General features: G+C 44.4%; 1 protein-coding gene across 17 annotated transcripts in view; it reads left to right on the top strand.

Moving 5' to 3' along the window:
- The window catches only part of GJA8 (gap junction protein alpha 8), a 46,749-nt gene that overhangs the window by 222 nt on the left and 26,843 nt on the right, over nucleotides 1-19,684 (top strand). For 4 of the 17 annotated variants that reach the window (XM_065862739.2, XM_071809914.1, XM_065862735.2 and 1 more), the window contains exons 2-5: nucleotides 1,865-1,976; nucleotides 3,804-3,894; nucleotides 14,726-14,831; nucleotides 15,529-15,622. The gene's annotated coding sequence lies outside the window, so the exon portion shown is untranslated. Of the gene's footprint in view, nucleotides 1-1,864; nucleotides 1,977-2,416; nucleotides 2,559-3,803; nucleotides 3,895-8,331; nucleotides 8,488-14,725; nucleotides 14,832-14,989; nucleotides 15,154-15,528; nucleotides 15,623-19,684 lie in introns of those variants that run through there. The other 13 variants (XM_071809897.1, XM_065862737.2, XM_071809894.1 and 10 more) reach the window with 13 other exon arrangements.

Raw genomic sequence — 19,684 nt, 5'->3', positions numbered from 1 at the left:
AGGACCAATGCTGGGGGAGACTAGCTCCCGAGCTGTTCCTGACATGCACTGGCAGCTGTCTGCCTGCTATTCTTTTAAAGAGTCTTCATGGATCAGGATAAAAATGTGATCTTACGCAGGCGGCATTGTAAGCACAACTTGGCTCAAGTTCAGCTCTTCCTCTGGCTCCCAGCTACTCTATTTTTATTGAAGGAATTTGAGGCTATCAGAAAGGAAGTCAAATTGTTTTAGGAAAACAATAGAAAAGCAACTTGAAGTTTATTAGCTTCCTGCTCAGGGCCTGGGACCAGCTTGTCAAACTTATTAGAGCGATGGCAGAGCTATTTATTTAAAAGGGCTAGCGACAAGACTCACAATTTCATTCCTGTTTAGGCCTTGGCGAAAACAAAGGAAAGCCATAAAATAATGTCTGAAGGGAACAGATGGCTAACTGGTAAATGGTGCAAGTAAGGTTGGTTTGTGAACCACTTGTGGTGTTCACCAGTGCGATGGCTTTCATGGGATTTTGTTATCAAATGAATGCCTGGGATTGCATTCATAGGCTAGCCCCATCACCCCAAATTCCTTATTGTGGCCTGAATCTTCAAATGGAAGCCTCACACCTAAGATTACAAATTTGGCAGGAAAAGATCTTTGTTTAGAGCTACTGAAAGGAGCAAAACAATACAGCAGGTCTGCAGAAGAGCCAGGAATAGAGCCCAGGTGTCCCTGATCCTGTTGGATTGCTGGAGCCCCCCGACTATAAAAAATATTTATATCCTTCAGAAACAGCTGCAGTCTGCTTCCCCATTCAGCTACCCCAAAGTAGCAGTGCCATTAAGTCACTGGAAACACGCTGGCATGTGGCTGGTGAGCAGAATAGACAACCAAACTATTAGACTCACAAGCAGAAAGTGTCCGTGCTGCCTGAGCCTTTCTATGGAGTTGCGTTTGCAAGGAAACAAGAAGAGAATAGAACAAATAACTGAGAAGCGTTTACAAACTCTGATAATGTGAAGCCGTATCTCTTTTTCAGAGAGCGCTCTGCTAACTGAGCATTTAACCTACTTGCAGGGAGCACGTAGAAAGAACTCACCTCTACATTCTACAGTGCAGCAGTAGTCTCTAGAAAGTTGGGTGCTGAGCCAGCAGAGCTGTGTGCACCAGCTTTGAGCAACTCAGTAACCACTTTTCAGATGAAAGGAAGAAGATCCCACCTCAAAAATTCTCTTCCTTCTTCTCCTCGTTGATTTAACTAAAAGCGAGAATGCAAAGCTACAGTTTTCTCTGAGGCCTAGGGCAATAAAGTATCTTCTATTGGCAAGTTGGCAGAAGATCTCGGTTTATATGTTCCTTTTAATTTTTCTGGGTTAGATGCTTATAAAAGGGTCAAAGTGAGTGCATGATCTCTGGAAGGGCCTAAGGAACTGGGTCTTAAACGTGATAGTTTTAATGTAAAAGCAACAAGCTTGCATTTATTTAAGGTATTTTTACATCTTTTAGAAGGTGTCTCTAATTTTTGTTCCTATGAGATTTTTCCTTGGTAAACAACAGAGAAGCACACAGAGCAATACAGCATGCTAGTTCATTATAGTCCATAGGCATTTACTTAATTTTAAGTACATTCTTGAGTTGCATTGATTTAAATAAAATTTAATAGCCTGGAAGTTAAGCACCCTTCATTGCCAACCAGGCCAGCTTTGCCGGGGGAATTCCGAGGCAGACAGAAGCTAGTCGATATGCTTCTCAATCACCTTTGCTGTGAGGGATGCCGCGGGCAAATCACATGACAGTGTTCTGGCAATGGAAAATATTTTAATTGCACTTATTTGGAATCTGTGACATCCGCATGGACTGGTAATATTTAATTCACGCTTTGTTCTAGTAAGCTGTCTTTCAACCCCAAATGTACGTTGTGAGAGTCTTCTTGTCATTTGCTCAGGACTGTGGGACCCTCGGTAGTCCCTGAGGCTGGGATCCTGCAAAGACTTCATCATGTGAGTAACTTGATATAGCCACGGCTTGAGGCTATTCGTGTGGGTAAAGGTCCCTCTGTCTACAAATGTCATAGACAGGCAAATATTGTAGATTGTTGAAGGTCCCATTTTTTCTACCAGGAGCCAATATGTTTGCTCAGAAACTCCTGGCATGACAGAGGTTACTAGCTGGCTGGATGCATAGATGCTGGGGGACTTCTCATCCCCAGAAGGCTGCAGCATACTGCTATGTGGTGCCAGCACCCCGTTCCCGGGATGTGCTCTCCCGTGGTGGGGATAGATAGCTGTGCTGCTGCGAGATCTCCCAGCTCCAAAGCTTGAGGATTTAGAAAAAGGCTGCTTAAGCAATATTGCCCATGCGGGAAGAATCACAGGCACACGTTTCATTATAAAGCAAGCTAGCTAGAAAGATCTCAGCCTACTCTATATGTTCTTTGGAGGGGGAAGAGAACTCAGGACTTGAATCTGCTCTGAAGGCTGAGATCTCTAGAGCTTTCCCTGGAAGTCAACTTCAAAAGAAACAGTAAAAGGATTTGAGGAAAAAGAGATATGTGCTTGGACAGTGGTGAATGAAACTGAAAAGTAAACAGCCTGAGTTATGGGAGGATTTTCAGATGGTGCTTATTGCTCCCAGCCAGTTTGTTCTCTTTCATGATCATCTGAAAGCGTTTCAGGACATGACCTCCTGCGTAAAAATAAGAACTTACTTAATTGCACAAATTTAGGAGTAATGGTTCTTCCCACCAGTTTTCTGATGTGTGTTGGCTGGATTCTGAAGCCTTCTGTGAACAATGCAAATAACAGCAAAGGGAGAGGGCAGGAGGACACTGCTAGCCCAAGCAGATTAGAAGGGTGCATTTTATGTTAGGAGACCAAATATCCATGCGCTAAGCATGCATGTGTACACACACATGTACACAGAATAAAATTATGTTTCATTTGTTGGCAAGAACACACAAGCGAAACTGATTCCTAGTGCACAGCATGCAGGGATGGTCCATTACAAGGGGCTTCCCTTTCCACAGTGAGCCATGAGATTGATTTGAGGAGAGTGAGGGAAGCAGCAGCCCTGCTCCTTCCTGCTGCACCTTCTGTGTGGCTGCATAAAGGCAAATAGCCTTATAGGGATGTAATAGGCAGCCTGATGTCCTGAGTATTTATTAGAGGAAAACCTGGAAAAGGTTTGTATCCAGATATGTTTTCTGGAAGGCTGAAAGATTGGGTCAATTCAAATCTCCTTAATTGTTTTTCTAGGCACCTGTGTTTTCCTGGTAAAATGCTGCTTGCTTGACTTTTTCTGGGAGCCCACCCTGCCCAGAATAGGTGACAGCCTGCAGAGGAAGCAGGTGTGTGCATTAGTCACCTGCAGCCACAAAGGCGAGGAAGCAGCTGCCCTGGCTTCTCCTCAGCAGCCAGACAAGGCCATGCAGAGAGCCATGCTGGCTTTCCAGGTAGCCACAAGCAATGCTCATGTTTAAAGCTATAAGGAGTGAGGAGGGTGCTAGAAAATTTCTCTGAGCTCTGAAGTCTTGCTAATGGCCCAAGAGCTCCCCTCTTAGCTTGCCATTTAATTTCATTTAAATTCTCTCCTCTTGCTTCTCATACATAGCATGACGCGCTCTGCTCTGATCTGAACTGCTGACTTGTCTATAAAAATCCAGGCACTGCATTCTCACTGGATCCTTTGCACACTGTAGCTTCTTTTTTTTTAATGCTAGCAGAAGCTGATGATCATGGGATGTCTAGCAGAAAACTATACGCAAAATTGCTAGCCTGTGACAAGATGTTTCATTTGTGTGTTGCTGTTTTTCCATCTCTCTGATTTAGTGATTGACAGATGATCATATCAAAGTGGGCTTGCACTGTGCTAAGACCTGTGGATGAGCTCATGCAGAAATCCAGTGATAAAACCTGACTGGTAAGTAATGTCAGACAGGATTGTGTTTGTTTGCCAATGTTTATTGTTTTCCCTAAAATGGTGGAAAAGGAAGAGATATTTAAACTTGATTGAAGTTGAAGCAAGTTGAGGTAGCTAGAAATTCATTGGTTTTGAGCTGAATGTTGCAGTCCTGTACTCAAATACAGAGTTTGGCTTCCTGGTGAGAAAACTGAATTTTGTTTTCCTTAAAAACTACCCCCTCACCCCCAATTGAGATATGACAAAAATAGCTATTAAAATAACAAGCGATTTTTTTTCCTGTCTGAGTAGGATGGGTTTTGGCTTTCTGTGTGTGTGAAACAGAGATGCCTAAGCAATGTACGTTAGTAGGATAGATGTTTTTTGCATGTGATACCCACATGGTATGACGTGAGGGCTTCCTATGCCTCTCAAAGCAGAAAAGTAAATTGATTCGTTCAGACCAAGAGGAACCCAAGACTGTTTTGTTGACAATGCACTCAGTATTTAGGAGTGTTATCACCAAACTAGGGACACCACAGGATGTGCCCAGTGAAAGAGCACTTCAGAATATGAATGGCAGTGGTTAAAAGCCATGCAAGATTGCTTACAAGAAGCAGAAAACAGGGAAATGGGAAGCCTTGATGTTATCTGCTGTTCCTACACTCCTTCCCCACTTTCCTCTCAGGCCAGCTTTGTGAAGAACCACATTTCTCTCTCAGGGAAAGTAACAATTCAACACAGCACGGAAGAAAGAGGTTTTGCCGTGTGCTGCATGAAATGATGCAGTATCACTCAACTAACATCTGGTAAAACGTTCTTAAATAGCCTCATCTTCCTGCATCAGCACTTCTAGCATCAATAATTTTATTGGTAATAATCAGTGAGGTCTGAGATTTGTTGGAGGAAGATGGATGGCTATATTTGGGGAGAAAATCTAAAGGGCTTTGAAGAAAAATGCTGAGGCAACATCACAATTACTGAGCTGAGAAATCTGCACTGATTTGCAGTTCCCAAATTGTTTGGAAAACATGAGGAATGCTGCCTTGAGAGTAGTTGATAGTGCTTTAATGCCATCAGATTCTTAAGAGCTGGAGGAGTTCCCAGATGCCACAATCCAGGGTAAATCTAAACCTGATGTAAACGTTTCTCCTGGAGCTCCTGTGGCTGCCCATATGGGTCTCATGAGGTGCTTTCTCTTGCATTCCCTACAGCTCCATCCCAAAAACCTTTGAGAGAAGTTAATCTCCCATTCCTACCTAAGAAGTCTGGGAAAATCCAAGCTGGTCTTCCAGGCCATGCAACTTTCCTTTTACCTGAGCAATCCTTTCCATTTTTCCTCCTCTGCTCAGAACCGTGTGATCATCCTTGCATTAAAAAAGATACCTTGAGAAATTGCTTCCTATAGTTAAAAAGGATTATTTTCCACTCAGAAAAGTGGATCCACATGGAAACTCCAGCACAGGAATAACACAAGATTATCTTTCAGCTACTAAGAGATGTGAAATAGTAGCCTGCAGCTGTGTAAGCAAATAGACCAGCATTACAGGAATCCACGCAGAGGCCATTGATGATCTGTGGAGTGGCATCTGGCCTGCTTTGTGCAGGCAATCTGCTTGATGCTGAACTGGATGGGAACTCACATTTTGTTTCCAAGTGCAACTAGGCTGTGAGATGGTTCAGGTATGAAAAAAAGAAGATGGAACTAAAGAAACTTAATGTGATGCCAACATTAATATTAACTGGCCTTGGTAATGGCCAGAGATCTCCAAAGACATAAATTTCTGTGTCTCCTACTGCCTCTAATCTTCTGCTGTTAACTCCTGCCTAAGTTACTGAACCCATCTGGTGATGGTCAGAAAAGTCCTGCAGCATTTGCAGTTGTTGACATAGTAAGTGTGGTTAATATGGAGAAATTCATTCTGGAGTGGGCTGTAAGCTGCAGTGAAGGAGAACGGGGACACAGCAGAGAAAACCCACCGCTTGCATACCTTAAGCCATTTTAAAGCCCTCTGAGCTCTGGGACTGTTTGAGGCTTCTTGCGTTACATAAAGCAGCCTCCAAATTGCTCTATCTGATAATAGGCTGCCATCTGAGATACACCACTGCTCAGCTCTGCCACAATCCAGGCTAGACTCCTAGTCTGTCTAGTACTGGTAGTAAAGATGAACTGCTGGGGAAACTGGTGTCTAAAAGGAAGGCTGGTCTTGGCTGGTGAAGTTAAAGAACAAGAAGTTCAAATCTCCTGAAGTCCCTTCTCACCTGAATTGCACTATGATTATAAGTTGCTGGGAGCCTATGTTCTGTAGCAGGTCGAGGTCGATGCAGCAGCTTCTATACAGGTAAATCATAACAGTGTACCAGATTTCTTCAGCATATTAATCTTATTTTTCAAAAATTCCTCAGATTAAGCTATTTAGGATGCCAAATGGCCTTGGTTTGAGGAAGAAGTTTTGTTATAGATCACGAACAAGTAAAAAGAAGGAAATTACTGAAGTAGTTTGCCAGCCTAACACAGAAAAAAGTTAATCAAGGGACATGTCCCAAAACGTATTTTAGCACAAATGTTTAAAATATATAGTAGTAACCTAGACAGGGACAAGAACATGATCAAATACACAACTAGCACAAATACATATATCTATGTGTGTATGTATCTGGTCAGTAATTGGCATTGGCATACATGCCCCATGGCATCATTAACATTCCTAATTTGGGGGGTCAGATTGCTCACTGAGGAAGAGTCGTCTATCTTTAAAAATACATTATTTGCTTCTCTAGGTGCAGATCTATCAGAGTAGCTTTTGTGTTTTGGTTGGTTGAGTCTTCCTGGTTAAAAAAGTATATCAACATTTTTTTTTCATGGCCAGCTTTTCTCAACAAGAAAAACTGGTAAAAATAGGTATCTGCATTCTAGATTTGTTTGCTTCTTTCTAGAAGATTGTGCCGTGATTGAGACATCCTTGGCAGAGGATACTTTGTCTCCAGGTTTCACATAGATTATCCTTGCCTTTGAGTTCTTGTTCCAGTTAGGGAACAACTGTTGAAGTGCTCCAGAGCTTGACACCTTTCTTTTCATGTGCCAGGGGATTTCTGAGGCAGTCCTGAAGAGGCATCTCTCCTGCTCTGTAAGGCACCATGCCTTGAGTCCTATGGGGCTTGTAGCCTCATGTGGTGGAGTGATAGGAAATAGCCAGGAGACAAAGCGGCATGGTAGTGGGTGAAATTCATGGGAGGAGCACAAACGGCTGTGTCAGCAGAGGAAGTATATAGATCTTTAAGTACTTTGGGCTCCTAAGTAAACTTAACTCCTCATAGAAAGTTGTAGGAAGAATTCTTGTGGCCAGCTCCCTGACAAAAGCAGTGTGATGCCCCAAACATGGGGCTTCCAGGTGCACACAGAGGTTCTGGGGTTTTATCAGTATGGGGCAAAGAGACAATGTCTTAAATACCGATAAGCAACTGCTCATGGCACAGCTTCTGTCCATTTGGCTTTCCTCTTCCGCCCTCAGACCCCAAACAGGGTGCTTTTGTCCATGCTGCCTTGTGGGAGTCATTATTCGTCAGGCCAACACCCAAACCACCCTGGAAAAGCATCATTGGCTTGAAGCAAAATGGCCAGGGAGCATGCTGACCCTTCAACAGTACTGATGATAGCAGAGTCATATTGGAACCTGTGCCTTGGTCCTGTTAATTTGTGAGTTGTAGATGGACCTTCACTTGTAGAGCAAGCTAGGTTTGAAATAGGAAGAAGGTCAGAAAGTAAGCGGTGAAAACATGACCGTGCCACTGAGCTCAAGGACAGAGGAGCTGTCCCTTAAATTGCAAACTGCTGCATTTATTGGATTGCTTTTTGGACTGTGGAGTAATGGGTAAGATGATGGATTCCTCAACTCCTGACTGCCCAAACACGTGGATAAGGTCATCATCGACATATTTGCTAAACTTGTGAGCCGATGCAGTAGCTACTTTGTTTACCTCTGGATTGATGTGCAGGTTAGTGCTAGAGTAGGGTTTGCTTTTGCAGAACCAAGTATTTGTGTGCTAACATGGTTCTTGTAGAAGGGGGGCTATCACCTATTTAAAAAGTCTAAATTTAGCTTGGTTGTCCATTTGTCACAGACCGGAGGAGGAGAATCTTGGCTGAGTCCTGACTGCTTTTAAACTTTGGGAAGGTCAAAAGTGCATGGAAAGAACAAAACTGAAGCATGAAAGCCTGCAGAAAATGTTGGTGCAGTCAACACTGTTACCAAACTGTGTGTTCTTACGCAGACACGTGAAGCAATATTGCAGCATGTTTCTAGGTGCTGGAATAAATATCTGTTGTGTACAGAGAGCATGTCCTGTGTCCACTCTCCAGTGTACTGTGCACTTTCATTTGGGATGTTCTTGAAGTGAATTGATATGTTGATGTTTGTCCAGTCAGTACCTGAAGGAATTTCATTTTTTTATCTTAAGGACAGGTGAAAACAAAGACCCCACTCTGTTTATATAAGGTGGTTACGTATGAGATTCTGTTGCAAATGAAGAACAAACGTACAGAGAATGAAAAATCAGGAGCCAGCTGTACAGACCTGAGGGGACCCAGAAAGATTTTGTCTGGCTGAAAACCTGGTCAGTGGTTGCTGTTTTCCCCCTACTCAGTCAAGTCAGAGGTATTCAAGTACTGAAGTACTGAAGTGTGTTACTTTTTAATGCATGGAGAATTACTAGGAAACCAAAGATTTTTGCTTTATTCCTGCTGGAACTATGAGGAAGCTGTATAGCTGACCGTCAGGTCATTTGGTAGGGACTTGTGTTGTTGGTAGGCTGCAGGCACCTGAATAGTTTAAGTGCCAACGATATATGCTACCCCACAGTTGTTTGGTTCTGTTGAGCAAGGAGGAGGTGTCCTCACCTACTGACATTATTGTGGCAGACATTGCAGATTGGATCCCAACCTGGCTGGCAATGACCTGCTCAAGAGGAGGGATAAGGACATGGCTGGTGAGCCTATTCTCTGTGTTGTGCCACACCGTTTACAGAACCCAGTCTGGTTTGTTTAAAAACAGGGTTGGTATGTCTGTAGTAGCTGTTGCCACAGCAGCTACTGCGGCTCAAGGAAAAATCTGAGAATTTTTAGCAGGCAGAGTTGTTTTCTTGCTACACCTCTCTGAACTCACTGGAGCCTGGACACAACTTAGCAAAAACGCTGGACTGGGGTTGTGCTGCATTGCGTTGGTGTGCTTCAGAGTTGTTAGCTGGGCCTTAGATATCTCAGAATAAGGCTCTTGGTTTGAATGCCTTTCCTTGACAATCAGACACACCATCTCTGGTTCCCAGAGACCCCCTCTACTCAGCTTGGTGATAAAAGCACTTTTTAACACCAAAGCTGCTGTGTTCCCACGCTTGTTGCTGTCATGAGGGAGGCCAGTCTTAAACAATAGCAGAGGAATAAAGAATAGCCTCGCTAATCAATATCCTGCCTAGACGCTGAGTCAGGTGGCAGCTTGGGCCTCTTTAAAATTCCTGCATTGTTCCTGATTTTTCATTTGACTGGGGTAAATTTTTATCTTCAAGGAAAGAAAACACATGGGACCAACTGTCTCTGCATGCTCCACTATTCCCTTCCCACCCACCCCCACTCAGTTTTGGTGCCTTTGTCCTGTGACAGCCTGTGCTAGTGAGGGCTATAGATACAATTTGCTAGTCTGGACTTTGAGCTGAATGTGATGTTCTGTGGTTAGGACAAGGTGGTGATGGTGGCCTGAGCAGGGCTCCCTAAGTCACATACATCTGCAAGGCTTTGGAAAATGCAGTCTTTGACACCTACATATCCACATGGGTTCATATTTATGTGATTGGTCTTCAAATGGTCAGAAGACAAGGAAAAGATGCAGGCACAGGCTCCCAGAAAATTTCTCCATAGATGAATGTTTGAAGTCCTGGCAGGATGCTATGGCAGTCTGTGTGCGAACAGACATTTGGAAAATTGACAAACGTGGTATTTGCTTAAACAAACTGCAACATCACATAGCTGAAGCTTTTGAATCCACCTCAGCTCCACTAGAAACATTTTCCAGAAGAAGAAGGGGGCCAAGGAGGCTTTCCATAATCTTTGAATTTCACAGGGCCTGTAGAATCCTGTGTGGGGGTTTCACTCAGCTCTTATCATCCCTGAGCATCACCCTGGGCTGCTCTCACCAGTCTGGACTGGAGAAGGGACCTGTGGATCTTCTCCTTTCCTTAGCCATGAGTCCTTCATCAAAGGCTGCAGAGGAGAAAGGTCAGAGATGCCTCCAGAGTTTTCCTTAACGCCAGGGTGTCCCTAGGGAATCTTGGTGGCTCTTTGGCACTGCTGATCTCCCACTGAATGGCCCTAGCAGCCGGGGAAAGTGTGGTCCTGGCTGTGCTGCCAGGCAGGAACTCTGGGGGCTGGAAAGGGAACTGGTAAGGGTTACATTTGTGTGTGTAGATATGAGATAAGAGCTGACCTACGCTTCACCCCAAACTGAACTCCCTGAAGCTCAAACAAGGTAAAGCAACTGCTTGTGAAAATGCTGGGGGGGAAGCCTGCCAGACAGGCAAACTTGCTGCTCTTGCCTGGGGCTGAGAGCAGACATTGAATGACTGACCGTCCATGAAGGTGCTTCTGCTCCAGGCAAAACCTGATAGGCACTGTGTTCTCAGAAGCTTGCTAGGTCCCTGACTAAAATGCTTGAGGACTGGTGACACAGAGGAATTGGGAGCCAAGGGTGCCTAATGGGAGACAGGGCAAGGATGGCCATGCCCTGGGGCAGCAGGCATGGGGGGCTGCCAGAGCTGGCTGCCTAGCGGGGACAGACCATACAGCTGCTGCCAAGGCCAGAAAACCTGGCAGGCAGACACCCAGCACAGCTGCAGGGCTCACTGTGCTGGAGGAAGACACTGGGCAAAGGAAAGTGTTCTCAATCATATTTTTTCAATCTGATTTTTTTTTTTTTTTAATTTTCCTTTCCAAAACTGGTGAAGTTCTGGAAGAATTCTGCATTTCTAGCATCAAAGGCTCATTTCACAGTCCATGGAGCAGTGTCAGGTGATGGAAGAAGCCTGGCTAGCAGCAGGGTTGCATGGGGAGGGATGCTCTGTTCACTCCTGAAGGCTTGCTTGCATCTGGAGATCGGGAGGACAGAGAGGCCAGTGTTTCTGTCCCCCACAGAGGGGGCACCAGGGGAACCTGCCAGCTGCCTGCACTGCCCTCGTTGTGATTTCTATTAGTCCTTCTCCACATATGCCAGTATACTTGCCCAGATCCATGGGACCCTCTGCCCCTCACTCTCCAGCACCTTTTGCTTCAGGGATTGCATTTTTTCCCTGGTGAAGAGCAGAGGTGTGTTTAAAAATAATGCAAAGGACAAGCAGGTCAAACCCCTGAGGTTTCCAGTGTGGTATTTGGCAGAGACACAGTCCTGTCTTCGGATAAAGCCTTTGTCCTGATGGGTTGGGGACAAATAGAAATTACAGAAAATGGAGAAATCATTTCAGATGAAGCTAAAACAGCATCTACTAGGTATCTGAATGGCATCTTTCCTGCACATAGTCAGTGACTGTTGCTTTCAGATATTCCTACAGTGATACACATTAGAGATACTGTCACAGCCTTTTCCCTCTGTGCAAATATAAGCAGGGGAACATCCACAGCTGGGTGGCTTTAGATGGAGTTTCTATACTGGAAATCTGTTTCTTGTGGGAAACAAACATCACAGTATCACAGTATCACAGTATGTTTGGGATTGGAAGGGACCTCAAAAGATCATCCAGTCCAATCCCCCTGCTGGAGCAGGAACGCCTAGATGAGGTTGCACAGGAATGTGTCCAGGCGGGCTTTGAATGTCTCCAGGGAAGGAGACTCCACAACCCCCTGGGTAGCCTGTTCCAGTGCTCTGTCACCCTCACTGAGAAGAAGTTCTTTCTCAAATTTAAGTGGAACCTCTTGTGTTCCAGCTTGATCCCATTGCCCCTTGTCCTATCATTGTTTGCCACTGAGAAGAGCCTGACTCCATCCTCGTGGCACTCACCCTTTATATATTTATAAACATTAATAAGGTCACCCCTCAGTCTCCTCTTCTCCAAACTAAAGAGCCCCAGCTCCCTCAGCCTTTCTTCATAAGGGAGATGCTCCACTCCCTTAATCATCTTTGTTGCCCTACGCTGGACCCTCTCCAGCAGTTCCCTGTCCTTCTTGAACTGAGGGGCCCAGAACTGGACACAATATTCCAGATAGGGTCTCACCAGGGCGGAGTAGAGGGGAAGGAGGACCTCTCTCGATCTACTGACCACCCCCCTTGTAATACACCCAAGGATGCCATTGGCCTTCCTGGCCACAAGGGCACAGTGCTGGCTCATGGTCATCCTGTTGTCCACCAGGACCCCCAGGTCCCTTTCCCCTACACTGCTCTCTAATAGGTCATGCCCCAACCTATACTGGAACTTGGGATTGTTCCTGCCCAGATGCAGGACTCTACACTTTCCCTTGTTAAATTTCATCAGGTTATTCCCCGCCCAACTCTCCAGCCTGTCCAGGTCCCGCTGGATGGCAGCACAGCCTTCTGGCGTGTCAGCCACTCCTCCCAGCTTAGTGTCATCAGCAAACTTGCTGATAGTACACTCAATTCCCTCGTCTAAATCATTAATGAATATATTGAATAATATTGGCCCCAGTACTGACCCCTGAGGCACTCCACTAGATACTGGCCTCCAACTGGACTCCGCACCATTGACCACCACTCTCTGGCTTCTCTCTTTAAGCCAGTTTGCAACCCACCTCACTACTCTATTGTCTAGACCACACCTCCTCAATTTAGCTGTGAGGATGCTGTGAGGGACTGTGTCAAAGGCTTTACAGAAGTCAAGGTAGACCACATCCACCGCTCTGCCATCATCCATCCACCTTGTTACATTCTCATAAAAGGCTATGAGGTTGGTCAAGCATGACTTACCCTTGGTAAAGCCATGCTGACTGCCCCTAATGACCCTCTTATCCCTGATGTGCCTTGAGATGACACCAAGGATAAGCTGTTCCATTACTTTCCCAGGGAAATGATATTAATGATATTCCTGGGATTTTAACTCTCCCGGGAGCCTCAGATCTGTTTTACACAGCATGGGAAGTGGTGCCTGCCAATGGAAGTGTGGTACAGCACGGTGAGGGCTGGCCCTGACACTGCTCTTAGCACTAACTCTGACATTCGCGCTCTCCCAGGACCAAGCAGGGGCCTCTGACCGTGCTCCCCACGGCTTGCATGGTGCGTCAATTGGATGTGTTTTTGTATCAAATCTCAATGAGCAGGGAGAGACTCTTCTTGCCTCTAGCATCTTTACAAAGGCTACGAAACAGAATGCATAGATGTCTTAGAAAGTGTTTTCCAGCACGCACACACCAAGAAGAGTCTATGAATGTAAATCCAGGATGCCAGATGACTGACAATATGCAGCTTGCCTGGTTAAATGTTTGGTTCATCTCAACCTCGCACAGACAAGGCTTCTCTGGAGGTGAACTGAGAATTTTAGACCTGGGCTTCTGTTCTGAAGCTGCTGTACCAGCTGGAAAAGAGGGCGGCTGTTACAACCACACCTGCCTCACAGGAATATAATGAAGCTCTTTAGTTCGCTGTAGTAATTGTGGGGGCTTGCCTGCTTACTTGGTTGCTTTCCAGAGCAGCATTGCTTGAGCCTCTGGGCCTTAGCTGTGGTAGCTCTGGCAGTGGGAGCATCCCTGGTGTCCTTGGTAATAAGTGTGGATCCTTGTTATGCAGGTTGTGGAAGAGATTCCTGAGTTTCAGGTGGTTCTGAGACACTGTGACCGGTCTGTGGCTATTTAAGCTATCTTTGCTATTGTCTATGTGGAGTTAATGGTCACCATGGCAGAGATGGAGCCAGCATGTTTTGGCTCTAACAGCATGTATTGCCCTGTGGTGTGGTTAATCCTACAGCTTGCTGGCTGCTTGCATGGTTCCAGCTCAGGGATTGTGCCAATGGCTGCACAAAATAAATGAATTTCCTATGAGATTCTTCAGCTGCCCCTGAACACTTGGTGGAAAAAGTCTTGGGTCCTAATCAAGCCATTAGTCACAGCAGGTTTCCCAAGGGGGCTCATCTCTGTGGGGTGCATGCCAGGTGTGCTGCTGGGGCCTCTGCTCTGCTCTAGGCAGCGTGGGCAAATGCTTGCCTGGGAAACCAGTCACTTCAGAGAGTGGATCTTTCCTCTCTGGGAGGGAATGGTGGGGAGGAGCTAAAGGATGTAAAAAGGATAAAAACTAGTGGAGAGTGTCCAGAAGGGAGCCATGAAATTGGTGAAGTGTTTGGAGGGGGAGCCGTATGAGGAGCAGCTAAAGACACTTGGCTTGTTCAGCGTGGAAAAGAGGAGACTGAGGGGAGACCTCATGGTGACTACAGCTTCCTCACAAGGGGAGGAGGAGGGACAGGCGCTGATCTCTTTGGTGACCAATGACAGAACTGAGGGAATGGCAGGAAGATGTGCCAGGAGAGGTTTAGGTTGGACATAAGGACAAGGTTCTTCCCCCAGCAGGTGCTGGGGCACTAGAACAGGCTCCCCAGGGAGGTGTCATGGCCCCAAGTCTGACAGTGTTCAAGAAGAGACTGGACAACGGCCTCAGACACACGGTGTGAACTGTGGGGTTGTCACATGCAGGGACATGAGTTGGACTTGATAATCCTTGTGGGTTCCTTCCAACTCAGGACATTCTATGATTCTATAATTCTAAAGCAACTAGGCTATCCCTCCATCAGTATATTTGAGCAATGAAAAAAATTTCTCCAATGCTCACCAGGGAACCTTGGGGGCATTTAGTAAGAAGAGATTTGTTCCCTGCAGGCCTGATGCTGCGACAGTTTCCAGCGGAGATGAGCTGGCTGGCTAGACAGGAGGCTGCGTACCGAAAAGAGAGGGGGAAAGGTGCCGCCTGCCAAAGCAGCAGCTGGTGAGAAGGCAATGGGGCTGCACAGCGTCAGCACACACATGGTGGGTGGGAAGCGTGAGCCCAGCTCCAATCCTTGTCAACGGCACCTCGTTGACTTTTAACACTTCCTTATCGTGTCTGCGCTCACCTCGTAGCGACGCTGATAAAATGCCATCGCTGGCGTAATCTCCCAAGCAGCTCTGCAGAAAGTGTTGCAGAGCATGGGAGGCCAAATCGCCGGCAGCCAGTGTGGGATGCTGGTCCAGAGCAAGGTAACGAAGAAACGGCCCTAAGCTGAGACACGGTGAGGGCAGAACAACCTCCTGGATGTAAGGAGCACCAGGTGTGCTATGTGGTTGGCATGGCAGTGCATGAATTTTGTGTTAGAATAGGGGTTTACAGAAGGTGGGATAGCTGTTACTTTTCTGTACCTACTGGGGTTGGAAATACAAACCATCTGAAGTGATAGCAGTATATTAGTATCTAGAGCTATAAGCAATTGAGTTATGATAATGGGAAGGAATGCACAGGATTTTTGTTGACTTTATTTTTTTTTCCCCCAGAAGTAACTTATTTCTCCCTCTTGGAATATTACACACCTAAGTAGTTCTTGTACAAATCTTAATTACCACTAAATGAGGGTATTATTTTTCAACATGTAACTGCTACCTGTAGGCCCACGGTAACTTTATAAGCTATTTTACATTTATTTTCACAGGCAAGCAACTTGCAGTGATACACTTGGAAGCATCCCCTTTATGAATTTGAACTAAGGACCACTGAATATGAAGCAATAAGCAACTACTGAGCAGGTATGTCATTTCTGGAACTGGTGCCAAAATGGTGTACAGTATCTTACCACTAGAGGAGAACAATGAAACCTGTCATGGCACTGGCAGGTAGGAAGAACTTTCCTTCTGAGTGAGAAATTAAGATGTTTAAGAATGATTTTTAAAATTATTCTTTTTATTTATTAATTAAAAAAAAAAAAGGTATAAATCCTAGACTTAGTGTCCTTCTTGAATTGGAGAGAAAATTCATGATGCTAAAATTCCTTGCTGGAAAAAAACTTCTGAAGATTTTATCAAAGAACATGGGGCCAAAGTCCTTCACCTTTTTCATGGCTAAAGATTTCAGCTTCCCTGGTCCAACTATTTTAAATGATGCAAGGTGAAACAAAGGACTTCTTTAGAGGAAGGAATTATCATTAACAACAGAAACTTCCAGTGAAATAAATTAAAAGTCTCAATTTGACATGCTCTTTTACATTTCCATCTTATTCAGAAAATAGACTTATGCAGATCTCAGCATGTTTTTTTCTTCTTGGGCTACGGCTCTACTCTGCACTGTTATTCATTGGACGTTATTATCCCGTATCTTATATAGCACTAGTCTTGTAATTTCCTTGTAATCGCTTCCACATGCTGCAAACTTGAGGAATGGAACAAACTCCTTCTGCATTCTCTGTATTCACATTATCTTTGCCAAATTCTTCCTCTCCAATACTTGCTTGGATACCTTGAAGTTTATTTTCAATATGATAATCCCAATGTTGTTCTCACAGGAATATTTAGTGTTGCCCCAGTCACCTTTAGGAGTCTCTTATTTTTTCCCCACCAGCTTTGATCTTCCCCGCACTTTTGAACTGTTCTCCCACTGCTTGCTCTCATTCTCTTGTTTCTGTCCAACATCTTGTATGGCCACCTCTTTGTTCCAGCATCTCCCCATTTCTGTCTTCCATCATCCCCTAGCAACATCTGGAACTTGATGTGTGGGAAACCCGGGCCTTTTCCCAAGACCAGTGTTAAGGAAGTTTCTTTTCCCTAGGTTTCCTGAAGCAGAGACTCAGGCTAACAACCACCTCTCTTCATCACCTCCAGCACTTCCAGCGTTCTCCCTGACAGTGACATACAGATTACTGCACATTTTACTGTATGCAAGCTGTCTTGCATATGGACCTGTCAAATCTCACCAGTTTTTCCTCTAAAACCTGACATTTTGCCTGCATTGTCTAAGTGAAAAGCTCAGTTGTCCTTGGTTACTGCAGCTTGCAGTCCTGGCCTCCTGCCTCCCAGGTCCTGCTGCCTACCCTTGCCATTTTCCAGCTTCATATTTCTTCTAGGGTTTGTCTGTCAGGTTTCAGCTTCTCCATGTGGACAAAGTATGTCCCCATTTCATGGCTGTCTGCTATCCCTTGATGCTTTGCCATCTTCATGAGTGGTGTTCAACCACTTACTGACTCTTCTGCATCTGATTACTCACCTTTATGCCTTTTTCCAAGCCTTCAAAGTTTCCTCTCTTACACTTCAACGCTTTTTCCTTGACACTGTTCGTACACGGTAGGATGAGGAACATGCCACCCTGGAGACAGTAAACACCTAATCCCCCTTGAAATGAATGTTGATTAACTGCCCACCTAGGAGTTAGGCAGCCAAATATTTTTAAGGTACTTTTGTACCAGCGTGCTACCTGGCACCCGCTGTTAGTGCTTGAGACTTAGATTCCCTACACTGCTGATGCCACCTCACCATGGAAGTCTGTGGTATCTGTCAGTAATGTTCCCAAAGTCTGCATTTGGTCACAGCCTGAGAAACTTGATATCTGGCTGTCGCTTCAGTCTGCCGGGATCCATAAGCAAGCTGTCTCTCTGTCCATCTGTCTGTCAGGACCTGCTCTCATACAGGTTTTCAGAGAAGACTTTCAGGATCAATTAGTGCTTTGTGCATGTCTGATGGAGAAAGTAAGTGTTGTGTTTGGTGTCTCAGATCAGGAGGTAAATGACCAGTATCAACTTTTTTTTATTTTAGGTTGGGAAACAGCACCTAGCCCCCTCACCTCTGAAATCCACTCTACAGAGGCAGCTATGACATTGAGGTTTGCTCAATGGATCAGCAGAGCGTATGAAAAGAAGTGTACATAGTGTTAGGTTAAACTGTTATGGTGGCAAAAAGTGGGACTGTGCTTACTTTATGTCCCTCTGGTAATCTGCCCATGTAAGACCAAGACTTACATTTGTACTTTATCTAGCTGTCTGCTTAAGTTCTTTGAAATTTCAAGGAACTTTCTTGTCAGATTTGGGTGAATTTAATCTTAGAATGTGCTCCAGCCTGGATGGCAGAACAATTTGCCCAAGACAGTTGAGATCAAATGGATAAAGTGTTGAACTTGACAGTTTTTTTTTCCCCCACATTCCAGTAAAATGTCCTAATTAGTGGCCCACTGGCCCATGTCACCACCAGCCTGGTTTACTGTCTTGATTTGTTTTCTGAAGTGCTTTCTGACAAAAAGAAACCCTGCATTATGCACCTAGACCGGGAAAGACAGCAAGGTGGTAAGTCCCATTTTGAGATGGATACCTCTGCCACAGATAGGTGTGAGATATCCATGTCCTCCTGAAGTCACACAGTCAGTGTCAGTGTTTTCCCATGGACATCGTACGTGGCATCCCTTAAGGGTGGCTGGTATTTGCTGGTGCTCTTTTGCGGCACCCAGCACCAGCCACCTCCACCCTCTGTCCAGTGTACAGCAGCGAGGGGATGTAAACAACCAGCTGAACTCCTTCTGCGTTCAGCAATAACCAGCTCATGTTTGCTGCAGACCTAATGTAACAGTTCACCATGCCAGCAAAAGAGCAAGGGGGAAAAGGAAAAGAAAAGAAAAGGAAAGAAAAGAAAAGGAAAGAAAAGAAAAGGAAAGAAAAGAAAAGGAAAGAAAAGGAAAGAAAAGGAAAGAAAAGGAAAGAAAAGGAAAGAAAAGGAAAGAAAAGGAAAGAAAAGGAAAGAAAAGGAAAGAAAAGGAAAGAAAAGAAAAGGAAAGAAAAGGAAAGAAAAGGAAAGAAAAGAAAAGGAAAGAAAAGGAAAGAAAAGGAAAGAAAAGAAAAGAAAAGAAAAGAAAAGAAAAGGAAAGGAAAGAAAAGGAAAGGAAAGAAAAGAAAAGAAAAGAAAAGAAGAGAAAAGAAGAGGAAAGAAGAGGAAAGAAGAGGAAAGAAGAGGAAAGAAGAGGGAAGAGAAAAGAAGAGGAAAGAGAAAAGAAGAGGGAAGAGGAAAGAGAAAAGAAGAGGAAAGAGAAAAGAAGAGGGAAGAGGAAAGAGAAAAGAAGAGAAAAGAAGAGAAAAGAAGAGAAAAGAAGAGGAAAGAGAAAAGAAAAGAAAAGAAGAGGAAAGAGAAAAGAAGAGGAAAGAGAAAAGAAGAGGAAAGAGAAAAGAAGAGGAAAGAGAAAAGAAGAGGAAGGAGAAAAGAAGAGGAAGGAGAAAAGAAGAGGAAAGAGAAAAGAAGAGGAAAGAGAAAAGAAAAGGAAAGAGAAAAGGAAAGAAAAGGAAAGAAAAGGAAAGAAAAGGAAAGAAAAGGAAAGAAAAGAAAAGAAAAGAAAAGAAAAGAAAAGAAAAGAAAAGAAAAGAAAAGAAAAGAAAAGAAAAGAAAAGAAAAGGAAAGGAAAGAAAAGGAAAGGAAAGGGAAAAGAAAAGAGAAAAGAAAAGAAAAGAGAAAAGGAAAGAAAAGGAAAGAGAAAAGGAAAGAGAAAAGGAAAGAGAAAAGGAAAGAGAAGGAAAGAGAAAAGGAAAGAGAAGGAAAGAGAAAAGGAAAGAGAAAAGGAAAGAAAAGGAAAGAGAAAAGGAAAGAAAAGGAAAGAGAAAAGGAAAGAAAAGGAAAGAGAAAAGAAAAGAGAAAAGGAAAGAAAAGGAAAGAAAAGAAAAGGAAAGAAAAGAAAAGGAAAGGAAAGAGAAAAGGAAAGAAAAGGAAAGAAAAGGAAAGGAAAGGAAAGAAAAGGAAAGGAAAGAGAAAAGGAAAGAAAAGGAAAGAAAAGAAAAGGAAAGGAAAGAGAAAAGGAAAGAAAAGAAAAGGAAAGGAAAGAGAAAAGGAAAGGAAAGAGAAAAGGAA

Source organism: Patagioenas fasciata, chromosome 1 (genome assembly GCF_037038585.1).
Source record: "Patagioenas fasciata isolate bPatFas1 chromosome 1, bPatFas1.hap1, whole genome shotgun sequence".
In the NCBI taxonomy this organism is placed as follows: Eukaryota; Metazoa; Chordata; class Aves; order Columbiformes; family Columbidae; genus Patagioenas; species Patagioenas fasciata.
The sequence above is the reverse complement of the archived record's forward strand: the minus strand, read 5'-3'. Positions and strand labels throughout refer to the sequence as shown.